The sequence below is a fragment of the Silene latifolia genome, chromosome Y (assembly GCF_048544455.1).
Source record: "Silene latifolia isolate original U9 population chromosome Y, ASM4854445v1, whole genome shotgun sequence".
Lineage (NCBI taxonomy): Eukaryota > Viridiplantae > Streptophyta > Magnoliopsida > Caryophyllales > Caryophyllaceae > Silene > Silene latifolia.
Genome location: NC_133538.1, coordinates 383,652,303 through 383,667,430, shown reverse-complemented (window position 1 = coordinate 383,667,430; position 15,128 = coordinate 383,652,303).

Genomic DNA, 15,128 nt, shown 5'->3' with positions numbered 1-15,128 from the left:
ATTAAGGAATTAATTAATCTGTATCGCATACAATTAATTAAATATCTATTTGGGCCTCATCCTATAGGTGTGACCTAAAGGGATCAACTGACCACCACCGTCACACGACAGTAATGTCAAACTCTAGTTAGCCAATCATTACCGATTAATGACGGTCAGTCGACTGTATAAAGAATCATCCCTCACGTATTCTTAATTTGAGATTTAATAATGATATTTAAATCATGTGATCGCACTATTGTTGAGGACACATTTCCCAACACATTCTACATCGTAAAACAAGCCCAAATAATGACAATGACAACTAAAGAATACATGTGTCCTATCATCATCGGGTGTTTGTCGGGTTCTCTATAAATTCCAATATCGACGGATACAGGTATCTACAGAGCCCCCACTTTGACTGAGGCTTGGACAAGGCGAAAGTCAAAGTATACCCCAGGTCCCTCTCGACCTGAGGATTCTGCGGGTCGTTTATAGTCCATTATACTTGCGTATATAAGCTCGCCAGCCATAATAAGAGATCATACCTGAAACTTCGTCGGGGATTAACTCTTGCTTCTGTTGCGTCAAATTGTCATCATTGGTCATCGACCCATAAATTGAATATATGGTGGATTGAGCCTTATCCTTAGGCGCCTACATATCCATTTCTGACGGAATCAAACCCGCGTCGTAGTTCGGCAACTGCTGACACATGCCCAAAGTTTATCATCTGCTGGCGTATGTCCAAAATTCATCATCTGCTGACATTTGCCCAAAATTTATCATCTGCTGGCGCTTGTCCGAATGGGACGGGACTTTCCAAGGAGGTTGCCGCCACTTTCATCATTTGCTTTCAGCTACGGAATTCTTCCATTTCATACTCTTGTATTGAATTGAATTCTTGGTGGATATCATCCTTAACATCCTGATAATGGTCTCGAAGCCAACGGCCAGAGCCCCGATTTGTAATGGCTCTAAAGTCGAAGACTTTAGAGCCCCCAGTTGAAGCATATCCTGCTATATTTGAAACACAAAAACGTACTAGCAATAATCATCACATAAGCACATTTGGATCATCGATCTTAAAATTGGATTATTTGAAAGATTGGGTCATCGACCCGAAAATTGAATTTGAAAATTTTGAATAATTAGGCCATCGACCCGAAGTTTAAATTTGACATCACTTGGTATGTTGGGCCATCGACCCATAAATTGCATTTGAAATTTTGAATTTCGAAAGATTGGGATCATCGACCCGAAAAGATTCCACTACTTGGATTATCTATCCATAATTCGCAAAAAGTTTTTGGAATTTTGAAATTTTGAAATTTTTTGAAATCGAACCTTGATGGGTGAGCATGAAATACGACTCAGACACTCCGTATGACCCATAAACAACGTGGGCGTAGCCCGCTACCGTAAAACAAAAAAGGAAAATAAAACCCTAAGTGTGCACGGGTTTTAATTCAATTATGGACTTGTTGGAGGTAAAAATGTAAATTGGCCATTCTGACGCCAAAAGATGACAAACGGGAATCACAAGGTCGTCGGACTTGGGACGAAGATTTCGTATGGAATGGGCGTGCTCCCGAGGGCACATGGGAATCAAGATCACTTGGCATTGACAAGGTGGATTAAACTCACGGAGCAACAACGTTGGCTTCGCCCATACACTAAACACAGACTGATTTTATGAGAACACTTAGACATCACACATGACTTTTGTTGGGAACATTCTGTCACTCTTCTCCTCGCCTCCTTTCTTTTCAGCGAGTTTCACCATTTCTTGCCACCGCCTTCTTTCTTTTCAGCGGGCTTTTACTATTTTTTCTTCCACGCCTTCTTTCTTTTCAGCGGGTTTTTCATATTTTCTGTTCCCAACACAAACCCACATCTATGTGACTCAGCATCTTTGCCTAAACCATTAGATAAAGCTCATTCTGAGACTCGATACTATTCATCCGAACCTATATCCTCATCCTAGCCTACATCGAGTGCTAAGACCGACTCAAACAAATGTGGCTTCATTTGGACTTGGTTAAGATGACAACTTGGTTGATGAGCGAAATCAAATCCGACGTAGTTCGATGTTGGTGCATAAACATGGCATATTGATTGTGTGTACAAACTTGAGGGTTTCACCTAAGGTATCATGTCGTATCCCATTCTAGCCTGTAAGGTACCGTTAAATCTCGTGTCTAGGGTTAGGTGTAAAAGGCTTGGATCTTTTGGGAAGTGGAGCTTGGTAATAACAAGTTGGAATGGTTAACCATCATTCTGAAAGTTTGTTTTGTGGTGCTAAGGCCAAGGGCTATGGCCGCTGATGTGGTTGGAATGGGTGTCTCAGGTTTGATGAACCACGAGTGCAAATGTGTTGAAAAATGATGTGGGTTCAAATTTCCATGTCTGGACCCTAAAGGCTGGGTGTAACAACACAAGCGGAATAATTCTCAAAATTCCTGACTATCCCTTTGTAACTGTCTCAGGAAGGACTTAGAGGGTAAAGAGGTTACTACTTAAGCTTTTGGGCTTCGCCCATTGAACTTCAACTATGGGTACTTGACTTGACTTCTGGGTTCCGTAACTTCGACATTCAACGAAAAGCGTTCTGCAATGACTTCAACATCTTTTTTCCTTTTTTCTTTTTCTTTTTCTTTCATCACTTTTCTTTTTCATTTTTTTTCATTTTTCCAATTTTTCTCTTTTTCTCATTTTTCATTCTTTTTCATCTTTTTTCTCTCTTTGAAAATGATCTTCTATTCATTCTCTTAGTCATAAATGGATACACCTTGAAAACTGGGCTTTGCCAACTAATTTGGGTAGGAACTAACAATTCCTTGTTAGAACGGGTTGATATCTTCTCTCTTCAAGATCGGATGATTTTGTTGGGGAAAAAGCTTGCCTTCCATCATCGATAGGGGAAACAAGGAGCTAGTCCGGGTTTGTCATAGAATCATCTAAAAGCTTGTCACAAACATTGGTTCAGATGGAGGTTTTCTACCACCAGACATGGAATAGGTAAAGGAATCAAACACGGGATCCAAGTGTACCTTACATTTTGAAACAGGGCATATTTCTACCCCAGGGATTCCTTTGAGTGTGTTGTGCGTTTTATCATGTTTCAGAATGATTGAGGATTGGAAACAAGACATATTTGGAAACGAAACTGCAACTTTTATTGGAATGACAAATGCTTAACAGACTCGAAGGAACGATTCCTAGGACACACCCTAGGTCATCGCGGAACAAACGACTCAACTTCAGGAAAAGAAAGTCCTAGACTCCACTCGACTAAGATAAGAAAACAGATCCCGACTCATAATTTCAAATCTGGTCATGAGCTTTCCCTTGTTCAGCTGTCAGCTTAGATGCCCGGCTCTAGTCCTTGATCCCTTTGATGGTCTGCCTCTATCCCGAGGTAGTCCTCTGAGGATCTACGCCAGTGATAAAGGTTGGTGAACCGAATTGTCTTTTATTAACTTCGTTAATGAGAGGAGTACATTCTAGAGCAAGACTCCCGACTTGAATTTCATTCTTCGGATTTGGCAAGAATTCAAAGCAATCCATAAATATTTTCCCGATAAACACCCCTTTCAAGTGAAATGGGCGAATAAGATGGGAATAATCGACATTGTCTTCGACAGAAACAAAGTTGGCGTGATCGCCAAATGGATTGGTGAGGTTATTGGGTTTAACAGTTGGGATCAGGAGTGTTCCATTCTCAATCATGTCTTGAATTTCGTGTTTCAGTCGATAAAACCTTTCAGTATCATGGACTTTCCCTTGATGAAAGGCACAATAGGCATTTGGTTTATACCATTTACTTTGTTGCTCAGCGGGTGGGTCCGGAGTTGGACCAATAGGCTTCAGCTTTCCCTGGGCCATGAGCCTTTGGAGAGCGTATGCGTAAGTTCACCCGATATCGGTGAATACCCTCGGAGCTTGGCGCGGAGGCCTTTTTTACTGTCCATCTAAGAGATTGACAGTTTCAACAAAGTGGGACGTTGCTGGTGCTTTTGCTTTAGATGATGAGGCCCCTTGGTATCCTTTTGGCTTCTCAGCTTCTGCCATTCGGACGTCATCTTCTACCTTTATCCCGATTCTTATCAATTCTTTGAAAGAACCAAAATTCTGGTATTTCAGAGCATTATGGTAAACAGGTCGTAGATTCTTTACGAACTTATCTACCATTTCAACTTCATCAGGCTTCTTGGCTAACTTCACGCTTTCAGCGCGCCATCTTGCAAGGAATTCAGTAAAGCCTTCTTTATCTTTCTGGGTCATAACCTTTAACGTCCTTATATTGGTCTGAATCTCAACATTATCAGCATAGTTCTTACAAAACTCCACCGTGATATCTTCAAAAGTAGGGAAGTTCTTAAGGTCCAGATTGTAGAACCACGCCTTCGGGTGTTCATCCAGGGATGGAGCGAAAATTTTAGAGAGCATGTCAACAGGCACTCCCTTCAGTGCTAAGTACCCCTTATAGGCCTTAACATGGTGGACTGGATCTTCTGTGCCCTTAAACTTTAGGATATCAGTGAGTACCATATTTTTGGGCAACTTATCCTGAACTGGGGCATAGGCCCTAGCATTTTCGTAGTGGATGTTCTTCCCCTGGGAGAGTTTCAGACGGTCTTCAATGAATTTGAAACGTTTCTCCAGATCAGTCAGAGGTGGGGTAGATGAAGAGGAATCTGCAACCAGCTTAGATTCGATCGCATCCATTCTGGTCATCATGAGGTTCACGGCCTCAGTGAGTTTGTTAACAACATCTTCCATTGCTTGACGTCGGGTTTTTGGCGGCCTTTCTACAAGAAAACCCCGAACCAAGTCAATATTTAAAAGTAAGAGCCCCTGCACACTTAAGGACACGACACCAACTTGACTCAAGTCAAGACTCGACTTAAGACTGATTAACCAAAAGGTTCGACTCACGGTTGGATTTAGACCTCGATTCATTTTGGACTTTGACAAAACGACACGACCCAAACCATCATAACTCGATTTTGAACTGGACTTGGTGTGACTAAACCCGTGATTGGACCAACATAGCCCATAGGTTTAAGTGAAACGCCCTAAATGGCCTAGCTTGGACGTTTCTGTGGACTATCCTAGACCAATTGGTCGACCCACATGACTCGAAGCCCAAGAGGTGAGCTTGGGTGACCCAACAAGGTCGTGTTCTAGACTCTCGGGGCAAAACACGCCTAGCCTAACACGGCCAGGACCCGGACACGACTCGACGCATTTCATGCTTGGTTAAGGTTCGAGAAATATTTTGGATTGAATTTGAAAAAAAACGAATAATCGATTTGAAAATGAGATTTAAAACGGGCAGCATGCCGGCTATAAAAGCTTATTTTGGGCCGAAAAATCTAGTCCTACTTGGGCAGCATTCCGCGTTTTTAAAACCATGCTATTTTGAAAGTAAGTTGTTCAAAAGTTCGGTTTTGAAATCGATACGGAAAATTTGAAAAGACTCGGGAAATTCATTTCGCACATTGTCATTCTCATGTTATAAGGATGTATGCTCCTAGACATCTCTAAGTCTCGGCAAGTCTTCTACAAGAAGGTCTATGCCCTCCATCCTTTTTGGGTCTTATAGAGCAAGGGCCTTTAGGTAGAGTACCTAGAAGAGCATCCCCACCATCAAGAACCACGACGAGGCGGAGCGGAAGCAAGCAATGTGCAAGTTCCTGGCATAGTGGGACGTCGGCCCCCACGCGTCACAAAGAAGCGTTGGGACGGCCCGGAAAAGTCCTTAAGGGTTTATGCATGAATCGTAGCACTACGAGTAATGTTTTACTTTCCAATACTCTCTTTTCAAGTTTCACCTCGGAGGAAAAGACCCTAGAAACAAAGTGTAACTAGTCCTCTTTTCCCCAGCGGAGTCGCCAAACTGTGGACAACGCCCGCGGGAACTGCGTTCGCGGGATCCACACTAGGCATAATCGACTCGAGGTTCTTTCGAATCGAATTAAGACAAATTAGAGTCGCCACCAAGTTTTATGGGAACTTGGAACCGTTCAAGTCAACTTTACACCTTTCATCAAAAAGCATAAAGCCAATCGACTACGAGTGATTAAAGATAAAAACTTGTACCCTATATCACTCGATTTGAATCTCTCGTAATCCAATGGTATTTAGACGGATCCACAAACCATAGATCTTAAGTAAGGGGTGAGGGTACGTGTTAGGAAGCCCTGTAGGGAAATATCCGTAAAATTCCCATAAATTTTAGGACTATAACGTAGATTTAGCATGTGATTATTGTCATAAAAAATAAATACAAGAGAAACGATAAAGGTAAAGAATCAACCTCGGGTCCTAGTGCAATTCGGCAAAATGAACAGAAATCAACGTAGATTTCCTCCTAATTGTTGCACCCAAGACCGTCTGAGAATATGCCCTTGTGCTAGAATGTATTCTCTAATTGCCTTGCAATATTAAGAGAATTTGTTGTGAGTTTTCCGAGATGTGAGATCTAGGTTTCAGAGGAAATTTTTCCAAAACCCTAGTTTTTGTGTGCAAAATCAATTGTCCAGGTCACAAAGGAGAGGAGCTCTCCTTTTGTGTGTTTCGGCCAACCGTGGGTTTGCATGGGGAAGTGGGCTTCCACTTCCTCTTAATTTTACCTCGTGGTCCGGCTCGAAAAATGCTAAATGTATATGACTCGCTTTTATTATAAATCGTCATCGGTTATCGGTTATTAAAACATCAACTAATAACACGGATTAGTTGAAATATTAATACATGTCCGACAAAGACGATATTGTATAATTAATTCAATATACATCAATTTAAATATAATCGTTTATATTTAATTTATGAATTAACTGTTTAATTCGTTTTAGCCACTATTATTTAATCTGGATTAAATAATTATCTCAACATCGCGTTTGACTAATTATTGGTCAATGACTCCGACTAACTGCTTAGTCAACTTTGGCATCAACATGACTGTATTTTCATACCGTCACATCTCTCAAACGTGTCCTATAGGTGTGACTTTTAGGGACCAGTTGATCACCGCCATCTGTATGACAATAACGTCAAACTTATCTAGCAAGCCAACCGTTATTGATAAACGTGGACCAACTGATTATAATACAAAAGTATACCCTTTGATCCTTTTAGAGATTTATAAGTCCTTGCACTAACTGTAGAGGACACCAGCCCCAACAAGCTCCCACTTGTCCGTACAAGTGTATGTGCAATGACGTTATCCGCACTAACTGGAGGACACAGCTCCAACAAACTCCCACTTGTCCGAACAAGTGTATGTCCGATAACCGATTCTCATATTCATTTAAAATTTCTCCCACTCAATGTAAAACAATTTGCAGATCCGGATCCGCAAAGGTCGTATTTTACAATCGATCTGTATCAAGAGTAGTTTCCCGACTAGAGAGTAACTCAACCGATAAAACGATTCGTATTCGAGCATGGCCATGCATTTCGATTCTGACTCCTCGAGTGGCCCCGCGAAATATCGAGTACCGATAAAGGCTGAATATTTCCTTCAACTCGACTCCTTCCGATCTAAGCACGCATGAAATGACCAGAAAAAATCTACTTGGCCCCCTCGTTACGGATGACCGTGAGAAAGAAACCAAAGTCACCCAAAATCGCTTTAGTCTCAAGAGAAAGTCGATAGTCAAAAGAATCGACTCTTAGGATCACCATGGAGGTCCTATCCACGACCGGGCATCGAATGTTATAAAACATTTAGGACTCCACGTCGATGTCACAATTGTGTCCTACGAGATATCCGTATAAATCGCCTCTGTGATTGGTCAGTCAACCTTTTGACTTATGGCTCGTTGAACCCACCATCAACCAACGTCACAAAATAATTACCTTGAGTTATCAGCTCACGTGGGCAATTAAGGACCAAAAATATAATGTTTGTTCAGTTCACTTTGTGGTGTTCAAAATTGTCGTACAAATCCACATGAAAAACAAAATATATAAATATCAAAACGATGATGTCGTATAGAGTACAAACGAGAATGATTCTAATCCATAAAAGAGTACTACAACTCAGGAACACGTTTAATTCCCATGGAATTAACATGCCCTTCATGCTTATCTTGTCGTAATGGTTTAGTGAGAGGATCTGCTATATTATCATCTGTAGCAATCTTTTCTATCACTACCTCCTTTTGCTCCACGTAATCTCGGATTAGATGAGCTTTCCGTTGTACATGCCTAGACTTGTTGCTAGAATTGGGCTCCTTAGCCTGGAAGATGGCACCTCTATTGTCGCAATAGATAGTGATTGGGTCATTCGAACTAGGCACTACAGATAGTCCTTGTAAGAATTGACGCATCCATATCGCTTCCTTTGCAGCCTTCGACGCGGCATAGTACTCGGACTCGTCGTAGAATCTTCGTAACACTTTGTTTGGAACTCTTCCGGTGATGCAGCGCCATTAAGAGTAAAAACGAATCCAGACCGAGATTTCGAGTCATCTCGATCCGTTTGGAAGCTAGCATCTGCAGAATCGGTTGCGCATAGCTTTTGATCGCCTCCATAAGTCAATGCCCAATCTTTAGTCCTCCGTAGGTACTTAAGAATATTCTTGATGACCATCCAATGTGATTCACCTGGATGCTGTTGGAACCGACTTGTCATACTCAATGCATATGCCACGCCTGGACGTGTGCATATCATGGCATACATGATTGATCCTATAGCCGAGGCATAAGGAATCTGTGTCATGCGCTCTTTCTCTTCCGGTGTCTCTGGTGCCTGAGACTTGCTCAAATGCACCCCTGGAGCCATAGGAAGAAACCCATTTTTGGAGTTAGTCATGCTGAATCTCTCTAGGATCTTGTATATGTAAGACTCCGATCGAGAGATAACATCCGACGTGATCTATCTCGATAGATACGGATGCCTATAATTCTTTGTGCCTCACCCAGATCTTTCATCTGGAAATGGTTCTTCAACCATACTTTTACCGAAGTTAAGAGAGGTATGTCATTCCCAATCAGGAGTATGTCGTCAACATACAATATTAGGAAGACAATCTTGCTCTCACTCGACTTGATATATAGACATGGTTCCTCGACCGATCGAGTAAATCCATTTTCTTTTATCACTTGGTCGAAGCGATGATTCCAACTCCGAGATGCTTGCTTAAGTCCATAAATGGAACGCTTAAGCTTGCACACTTTCTTAGGATGTTCTGGATCGACGAAACCTTCGGGTTGTACCATGTACAACTCTTCCTCCAAAAAGCCGTTTAAGAAGGCGGTTTTCACATCCATCTGCCAAATTTCATAGTCATGAAAAGCGGCAATCGCTAAGATAATCCGAATGGAACGCAGCATGACTACGGGTGCAAAAATTTCATCGTAGTGCAAACCTGGCACTTGGGTGAAACCTTTAGCAACTAATCGTGCTTTATAGATATCTTGTTGACCTTCCACAGAATGCTTTATCTTGTAAAGCCATTTGCATTGAAGGGGACGAACCTTAGCAGGTAAGTCAACAAGATCCCATACGTTGTTCTCATACATGGAGTCCATCTCGGATTGCATGGCCTCAAGCCATAGCTTAGTGTCAGAACTAGTCATGGCACCTTTATAGGTTGCGGGTTCACTACTCGTTAAGAGCAGAATGTCATCTATGTCATGTTCCTCGACCATACCAATGTATCTGTCCGGAGGAATAGAGACTCTTCCCGACCTCCTAGGTTCCTCAGGAATATTCACCGCAGCCGGGATTGAAGAAATTGGTTCCTCCAATGGTTGCTCGGTATTTGGTTCTGGAATCTCCGACAGGTCGAAGGTTCTATCACTCTTTGCATTCTCGAGAAATTCCTTCTCTAAGAATGTCGCACTAGCCGCAACAAAAACACGTTTTTCGGTTGGCGAATAAAAGTAATGACCAAGTGTTCCTTTAGGATAACCTATAAAGTATGTCTTGACCAATCGCGGGCCGAGCTTATCCTCGTGTCTCCACTTGACATAAGCCTCGCAGCCCCAAACCCGTATAAAGGACAAGTTAGGGACCGTTCCCTTCCATAGTTCATATGGAGTCTTGTCAACAGCTTTAGACGGACTTTGGTTAAGTATTAGAGCAGCTGATAGAAGAGCATAACCCCACAATGAGTCAGGCAACACGGTGTGACTCATCATGGATCGAACCATATCAAGTAGTGTTCGATTTCTCCGTTCGGACGCACCATTCAACTGAGGTGTTCCAGGTGGAGTTAACTGTAAGGCAATCCCACAGTCTTTGAGGTGTTGATCAAACTCGTGAGAAAGATACTCGCCACCATGGTCTGAGCGCAGTGTTTTAATCTTTCTACCCAGTAGGTTCTGTACCCGACTCTGGTATTCCTTGAATTTCTCAAAGGATTCACTTTTGTGCTTCATTAAGTAGACATAGCCATATCTACTTAAATCATCCGTGAAAGTGATGAAATACCTATAGCCTTCTCGTGCGGTGATTGACATAGGTCCACACACATCCGTATGTATGAGTCCTAATAGGTCAGCAGCGCGCATTCCAACACCTTTGAAGGAAATTCGAGTCATCTTACCGATGAGACATGATTCATACGTGCCAAATGATTGAAAATCAAAGGCCGAGATAGCTCCATTCTTTATGAGCTGTTTTACGCGTTTCTCATTAATGTGTCCCATACGGCAGTGCCATAGGTATGTTTGATCTTTGTCACCGACCTTTAACTTCTTATTCATTACGTGTAATATTTCGGTGGTCTGATCTAAAACATAAACTCCGTTCATGGAGACTGCCTTGCCATAAATCATATCGTGTAATGAGAAAATGCAAGAATTATTCTCTATTACAAATGAAAAACCAAGTTTGTCAAGTGCGTAAACCGAAATAATGTTTTTAGAAAGACTGGTACATAATAGCAGTTATATAAAAATAACTCAAATCCGCTAGGAAGCTGGATCACGTATGTTCCCCTCGAGACGGCAGCCACTCGTGCTCCATTCCCGACACGCAGTCCACCTCACCCTTTACGAGGGGTTCGATGTTTTGAGCCCCGCACATGATTACACAGATGAGAACCACAGCCCAAGTATCTAGTACCCAAGTTCCGTAACTTGCGTGGTTAATCTCAATCATATGAATAAAAGTAGAAGAGGAAGAAGACATACCAACAAGGTTTAACGCGACCGCTTTTATGTCCTCATGATAAACAGACATGTACGCCTCCAATGCCCAGTCTTGTGGCGTTGATGGCATTCCATGTTTTCGGTCTTGCTCTTTGTCACGCCTGATGAGTTACTTGCCTCACCAGGCCCACTCTTACCTGAGCCCGACTTCTTGAACTTCGGTTTACCTACCGCTAGGTCTGCTGGAGCTTTGCCCTTACCCTTGCCCTTGTTTGACACAACGAGAACATCCTGTTTCAGCTCCCATGAACTTCATGTCCTTCTCGGTTTGTACGAGAAGGAGTGCAGTTCATGGGGACTTTTCTTCAAATCATTCATATAGTAATTCGCTCTAAAGAGCGCAAAACCATCGTGGAGTGAATGAAGCATGCGGTTAATCACAATGTTCTCGCTGATTTTACAATCAAGCGCCTCCAGTCTCTCGACATTCTCAATCATGCTAAGAATGTGTGGGCTAACCGATTGGCCCTTCTGGAGTCTCGCATCAAAGAAGCGAGTGGTATGCTCATAGGTCACGATTCTCGGTGCTTTCGAGAATTCCTTAGTGAGCGTGGTGAAAATCTTGTTTGCACCTTGGACTATGAAGCGTTTCTGCAAATTGGATTCCATTGCAAAAATGAGTACGTTTTTAATCGCACCCGCTTCCATGACGAAGTCGCTATACTTGGAGACTTCGTTAACTCGAGCCATGGGGCCTGGGGCTGGCGGGAGGGGCTCAGTCAGATACTTGAGCTTCCCGTCATCAGTGGCAGCATTCCGTAACGCCGCCTCCCATTCCATGAAGTTTGATCCATCATTCTTCAGTCTAGTAGACTGATTCATCTGATTCATAAAGATCCGAAGCCAGGACTCACGGTCCAATGTGGCACTTGGCATTGGGTCATCGAGGATGCCAGCCATTATGTTATTAGCAGTTAAAAAAAACGTGATCTACGCTGAAAAAGAAAGAAAAACAAAAACGAAATAAGCAACTCATCGAGGTGATTTAAGTCTATTTAAAATTCATTTTAATCGTGTAGACTCATTGCACTTGCATAATTGATCTCCCTCAAGAATAATACAAGTGATCCCAAGACTCAATTTCCGTAAATTGATAAGCCAACTGTTTAGCTAGTTCTTCCGTAAAAACTCTTGGTCGATAGATTTCCGTAAATCCTATCTATAGTCCACCATAATCATAGGATCGTACGAGTGACCATAGTGTTGAGATAAAATAAGTCAATCAGTTCCAACTTACCCGACGTAGAAGGGGTCATATTATGCCTACCGACGAAGAAGGGATTCATTGGAGTTTGACCTATAAAGACTATTCTCAATTTTTGGTTATACGAGGAAGATCCCATCAACTTAGTTTTAATTCATTTTAAGTGAACCAATAACTAGCATTACGTGAATGAATTAACTTAGGTGATGGCTTAAAATTGATCGTGTGACATAAGAATGTCAAAGAAAACTAACGCGTGACCTCTATATGAGTCAGTTTACATGCAATTATTAGGTGGTTTGGTTTTTAGGCGGAATATGATGCAATCTATCGTTACGATAAAATAAATAAAAATGCAAAACGTAAATAAAAAAATTCCTAGTGTGGCCTCTCCTAGTAAAAAGAACATAATACAACTTTGGAATCCACCGTTGGACCCGAGAAGCTTGTCTTGATGTTCCATCTTTGTCCATGTAGCGGGAGTGAGCATCCGATCTCCATCTTTGGTCTTCTCAAAATTACAATTTAAAATTACAAAATATAAACCTATTTACATTCTAAATAAAAACTGTAATTATAAAAGAAAAAACCAAAACGGAGATGCGAGATCTCAAAATACAACCAAGACCGTGTTCCATCATTACGGTAACACGTTCTACTAAGGCCACACTAAGTTACAACCGATTGTAAAAATAAACACGTAATTAAAAGCATTCAAATCATTCAACAATAACGATAAATAAAATGGATCAACTAAATAAAATTTATTCGTGACATAATTCCGTAATTATGTTAAATTTATCCAAACCACCAAAGACAATTAAAATTATGTGATAAAACCGATTTAATCAACTTAATTTTAATTCATTACAATCCGTTACTTTAAATCGTTTTAAAATAACTAAATGGTACGTGAGTGAACCGTTTCACTATCAAGCGAGTGTACGACATCCGTATGATGTACATTTTATGGCCAAAAGAGAATTTAAAACAAAAAGAATAAAAATCAATGCTGCCAAAACGAAATCCCTCGATCCAGGGACACAAGTTCTCGATCGAGGAACAAAAAGGGTCGACCGAATGAAGCTGCCATTCGATCGAGAGGTTGCCAAACAGTAAGTACTCGATCGACAGGACTCGAGGTCGATCGAGGACTCATATTAGCACATCGCTTTCGATCGAGTACGAGGATTTCTCGATCGAGCAGTGACGTTTTAAAAGAGGTCGATCGAGTGAAGCATGTGCTCGATCGAACGAAAGCAACACAGATAGAGGTCTCGATCGAGTAGAAAATTGCTCGACCGAGAGCAAAACATGCTGAAACATTAAAAACCCTCGTGAAGACAATTGGTAAAACAAAAACCAATGCAATTTTGATCTAAAACGCATAAAATCAATTCTACAATTGACAAAACTTAACATATTGCTATAATCTCCGTATAAAATAACAATATGCAAAAGAACAAATCAAAAACAAGATCAGCCGTGTGTATACATGACACGGTTTTCAAGAACAGAAAACAACCGAAATAAAAATTCCAGCCGCACGGTTTTCTAGACAAAAACAAGATCGTTTCAAATCGTTTTTATGAAAATCACATTGAAAAATATACGTGGCCTCGCTCTGATACCACTTGTAGGGAAATATCCGTAAAATTCCCATAAATTTTAGGACTATAACGTAGATTTAGCATGTGATTATTGTCATAAAACATAAATACAAGAGAAACGATAAAGGTAAAGAATCAACCTCGGGTCCTAGTGCAATTCGGCAAAATGAATGTAAATCAACGTAGATTTCCTCCTAATTGTTGCACCCAAGACCGTCCGAGAAATGCCCTTGTGCTAGAATGTATTCTCTAATTGCCTTGCAATATTGAGAGAATTTGTTGTGAGTTTTACGAGATGTGAGATCTAGGTTTCAGAGGAAATTTTTCCAAAACCCTAGTTTTTGTGTGCAAAATCAATTGTCCAGGTCACAAAGGAGAGGAGCTCTCCTTTTGTGTGTTTCGGCCAACCGTGGGTTTGCGTGGGGAAGTGGGCTTCCACTTCCTCTTAATTTTACCTCGTAGTCCGGCTCGAAAAATGCTAAATGTATATGACTCGCTTTTATTATAAATCGTCATCGGTTATCGGTTATTAAAACATCAACTAATAACACGGATTAGTTGAAATATTAATACATGTCCGACAAAGACGATATTGTATAATTAATTCAATATACATCAATTTAAATATAATCGTTTATATTTAATTTACGAATTAACTGTTTAATTCGTTTTAGCCATTATTATTTAATCTGGATTAAATAATTATCTCAACATCGCGTTTGACTAATTATTGGTCAATGACTCCGACTTAATCGCTTAGTCAACTTTGGCATCAACATGACTGTATTTTCATACCGTCACATCTCTCAAACGTGTCCTATAGGTGTGACTTTTAGGGACCAGTTGATCACCGCCATCTGTATGACAATAACGTCAAACTTATCTAGCAAGCCAACCGTTATTGATAAACGTGGACCAACTGATTATAATACAAAAGTATACCCTTTGATCCTTTTAGAGATTTATAAGTCCTTGCACTAACTGTAGAGGACACCAGCCCCAACAAGCTCCCGCTTGTCCGTACAAGTGTATGTGCAATGACGTTATCCGCACTAACTGGAGGACACAGCTCCAACAAGCCCATAAGGACACCTAACTCCGCCCGTCAATAACGGCCTCTACTAAGTCAAGTATCGGATTTCAAACAAGGTCGTAGCTACTGC